Source organism: Pyrgilauda ruficollis, unplaced genomic scaffold (assembly GCF_017590135.1).
Source record: "Pyrgilauda ruficollis isolate IOZ18807 unplaced genomic scaffold, ASM1759013v1 scaffold196, whole genome shotgun sequence".
NCBI classification, from domain to species: Eukaryota; Metazoa; Chordata; class Aves; order Passeriformes; family Passeridae; genus Pyrgilauda; species Pyrgilauda ruficollis.
Genome location: NW_024518762.1, coordinates 405,806 through 410,364, shown reverse-complemented (window position 1 = coordinate 410,364; position 4,559 = coordinate 405,806).

The following is a 4,559-nucleotide window of genomic DNA, read 5'->3' as shown; positions in this document are numbered from 1 at the left end:
GGCTCAGTCAGACAATACAGAAAAAAAAACATTTTTTAACCCGCAGATTTTTGAGCCAGTCTTCAGATCTCTCTCCCTGGGGTTGAACCAAGGGAGCCCTCACTTCTGCAGGAGCAAAGCAGGGGCCAGACGCCATCTCAGCCACCAGCATCTTCTTCTCCCACTTGTGTCAAGACTCCCCATCTCATGTGGGCTCAGGAGGGTCTCATCACCTGCACCTCTCTGTGACAGGCTGCTTCTGCTTGGAGACAGTGGCCAGGTTCTGAGCTGGAAAACCATATTGAGTACTTTGAAGCAGGTTTGACATGTGCTTTTCCATCCTGAGAGCAGGCACAGGGGAAAGGAGTGGGCTGCAGAGCCAGGAGGGAGGTGCTGGACGCGTGGTCTCAGCCTGATACCTTCCACAGAGACTAGGACACTGATGCCTCCATAGCATCAAGGAGTGGGGTCAGAGCAGCAAGTAACAGGGCCTGAGCAGCTGATAGGGAGGACAGGCTGAGGGAGTAGCAGCCATAGTGAGGACAGTTCTCATCATTTTGATCTTCTAAAGCCAGGCATCAAGTTTATTTTCCTCTCTGATAGCTGATTAAGAGGCTGCTTAGGGGAAGACAAGTAATTCATCATCTGACTCGGGACAGGGAACTGAAGACTGCTCACTGTGATGCTTCTGGACAGCTGGAATGGGACAGGGGCAGAACGTCTGTCAATACTGGAAGTGACCAAAATAACCCAGCAGTGTAGCAGAGGGCAGACAGCCCAGCACAGCCAGAGTGTGCCATGAGATGCTGTTGTATTTAAATAAACACTTTGGGAGGGCCCAGATTTCTTCAGCTCTTCTGAGACTGGCACAGCTGAGGGTACAGCCTGACTCGTGTCCTCCTCCCTGGGCGAGCCCAGTGCGATCCAGCTGGCTGCTAACCCGCAGGGTCCTTTCTGGGAGCACAGCTCTCCTGTGAGTTAAACTATGGCTGGAATGTGGCGTGGCACATAGCAGGGTGCTGCTGCCACAGCTCAGCTCCAGCGCACAGGGAGAGCTGGGCCGGGGGATGGAAAGCAGGGACAAACACCTGTGTAAACATTTCCAGGAATGGGGCAGCCACAGCTTCTCTGGGCACCCTGTGCCAGGGCCTCACCACCCTCACAGCCAAGAACTTCTTCCTAATCTCTAATCTGAATCTCTCTCTCCTCTTTCAGTTTACACCTTGTCCTATCACAACAGGCTCTGCTAAAAAGTTTGTCCCCAGCTGGAGCCCCTTCAGGCCCTGCAAGGAGCTCTGAGCTCTGCCTGGAGCCTTCCCTTCTCCAGGGGAACATTCCCAGCTCTCCCAGCCTGGCTCCAGAGGGTTCCAGCCCTGCAGCAGCTCCAGGTCCCTCTGATGTGAGAGCTCAGGGCTGGGGCAGCTCTGCAGGTGGGGTCTCACCTGAGCACGGGGGCAGAATCCCCCCCTCCCCTGCTGCCCACACCGGGATCAGCCCAGGACACCGGGGGTCTCTGGGCTGCCAGCGCACGCTTCCAGGTCGTGTCCAGCCTCCGGCAGCCCCTCCTGCCCTTGGGGTTTCAAACACTCGCTGTAACTGAGCGAGCAGCGCACTCCGTCACCCCTGCGAGGGCTCCGGGCTGCTGTGCGCCTTTAAACAGCTGGCAGGGCTGGTCGGGGGCTGGCTGCTTCTGCCGCTGGGAGGAGTTTGCAATGACGCCACCGAAAAGAAAAGGGGGAAAGGAATTCCGTCTGTGCCCGCTGCAAGGAGAAACGTTTCCACACAAGGTGGCACCTGTCTCCATCCTTCCAGTCTCGAGCCGGCGTCGCTGAAAGGCGCCTGGAAATATTCTCTGAAAATTAACTCCTGGTAAATGGGATGCAGAATCCGTCATTAATTCCCTCGTTATCTGGGGGAATCGCTTTTCGCTGGGCACTCGGGCACCGCAGGAATTGCTGCCAGTCAGCGCTGGGGCTGGGCAGCAGGGAACGGGCAGGAGGGCTGGGGTGACAGCAGCTGCCTGCACTCCAAGTGCCCGGCTCTGGGACACACGGACACCCCCGGAGCCTCCCAGCACCAGGAGGGGCCTCGGAGCTGAAGGGGATCCCGGCCCAGTCCCCACGTGCAGCACTTCACATCCCACTGCAGATGGGCAGAGGTTTATGTGCTCCAGATCTGACAGAGATTAATGCTCTGTGCCCCTAATTTAAATCACAATTAAGCTATTTTAGAATATCTCTTCCTGCACTCTGCAGACCAGTGCAAGCACTGCTGACATGAAGTGCTTTTGCATTCCCATGCAGGATGCTGGAGAGGCCTGCCTTCCACTGCAGGACTTTGCTTCTGATCCTGACCTTTCCACACCAGGAAAATGCATAGTATTATTGCATATCAGAAATGCAGCATAGCTAGAACAGCTGTGGCACCAAGCAGTGAGGCAGTACCACCCTGGCAGGCCAAGGAATGAGCTGGGCTCTCCTGCACCCCATGCACCTGCACAGAGCCCACTGGGCACCCACAGGAGCCCTCAGCACAGCCAGGGAGCCGGGCACAGAGATGCTCCTGCTGAGCATCCCCTCTGGCAGCACAGCCAGCAGTGCCCCAGGATGTGCACAACTGAGCATGGTGGTTTTAAACCTTAAACACCTTGGTGAAGCATGGTGCCAGATCCCTTACTTGCAGCAAGGTCCTTGGTCCTCAGAGTTGCAGAGAAAGGCAGGGATCTGTCTTGAAGGCTGCAAGAAACCACTTTGATTTTCATGTGATTATTTTTAACACCTATCATGCTTCTCCCACCTATCTCCAGCTCCATGGTCTCTGCCTGCCCTGTGCTGGCCCAGTGCCTGGGGCCTCAGTCTCCCATGTTGGTAGAGCATGACAGCAGGTCGGGGTGGGGTGCAGGACAAACTCTCTCTCTCCAGTCTTCCTGGAGGAGAAGGAGAAAGGACACAGGGACAGAAAATATGATAAACATAGGGAAAAGGAAAAGAATTGTTTGAAAAGGGAAAAAAAACCCCAGACTTCAAGCCTTCTTGGTTTACCTAAGTGCAGGGAGGAAAAGCAGGGATGGTTTTGCTGGGGTCTTCCATGTATCTCCACAGGGCACTGAAATGCAGAGCCAGCACCAGCAGAAGTAAGTGCCTCCTCTGCAACCAGCATTTTTTCCCTTTAGCTGTTTCCATCGCAATAAAGTTGGATAAAGTAGGGTCTGGATGCATCATTTTGAAGTAGTGGGGCCAGTGTAAGTCTGCCCTTGCATGGAAGCCCCTAATCCCCCATGGAGTGCAGGAAAGTGTCTGAGCAGCCGTGTTCAGTGAGCTCAGATCCTGGCAAATCCAGCACATGAGGTGATGCAGCAGCTGCCACCAAGACCGCCACACTGCCAGGGCCAAGGACCCCGTCCTGCCATGCTCCAGCCCTGCACCAGCTGTGGGCACTCCATCCGTGTGGGGCACACAGGCAGGAGGGCAGCTTGGGGGACACAGTGCTGGGGCTCAGCCACCCAAACCTCCGCGTGTTTCCTGATGGGAAATTGTTCCTTGCCCTGTTTCTGAGACATGACTGGGCTTGACAAGCAGCATGGCTTTATGAACTGCGCTCGGGCCTTGCATCATTTGCCTTATTGTGGCCGAAATCTCCTCCCAGCCCTCCCTCCTGCCTGCACCCACAGGCACCAGCAGTTGCAACAGGCACCCACAAGTCCAAAGAGTGAAAGACAAAAGGATAAAAATACCCATGTAAGAAAAATAAAAGAAAAAGGGAGAAAAAACCCAGGCACCATCTGGATTTGAGGCCTGGAGAGCAGAGAAGCCCTGGGCAGGAAGGGAGCAAGCAGAGAGGGGCTCGCTTGCAGGTTCTGATTCTGTGTCTGCTCCCACCACAGCCAGTCTCTGGAGCCACCTCCCTGCTCTGTCACAGCAAACTGGGCATTTACACAAACCTCTGAGGGTACTCCCAGCAGGCAATGGCTCACCCATCCCTGCAGGGTGGGAAGGGTTGGAGCAGCTCACCCACTCCTGCAGTGTGAAGGGAACGAAAAGCAGCATGGAGGAAGGCAAGGGGGAACCTACCCCGGAGCAGATGAGAGGTCCCTGTTGCCAAACTGCCCCACTGTTCATCTTCTTTCTCACCAATTTCATCCTGCCTGGCAGCATGAAAGGAACTAGCCTTGGGAGAAGCAAGATGCCAGAAGAAACATTTCCTGCTGAAGTGGATCCATGTGGGGCCAGGGAAGGCATCTGTCCAGGATGGGAAGCAGCAATCCATACGGAGCCAGGCGGAGCCAGGACAGGACCCTTGCTCCTGCAGCAAGTCAGGAGCAAGCCAGCACCAACCCCAGCCAGAAACTGGGTTTAAAGCTCAGCAGAACCCTTTTCCCAAGGCGTGTGCGGGGCCAGCCTGGTGCTCCTTGAACCTGCAAGGGCAGACGTGTGTGGCTGCCACCCTAGTGTCCTCACCTCCTGGGCAGCCCAGAGCGTGAGCACAGCCTCCCACCTGCCCTGGGGCAGGGCAAAAAATCCCTGCCTCTTCCCAGGGTGAATCCCACCTGCCGTGGGCAAGGCTGCAGAGAGGGAATGGTG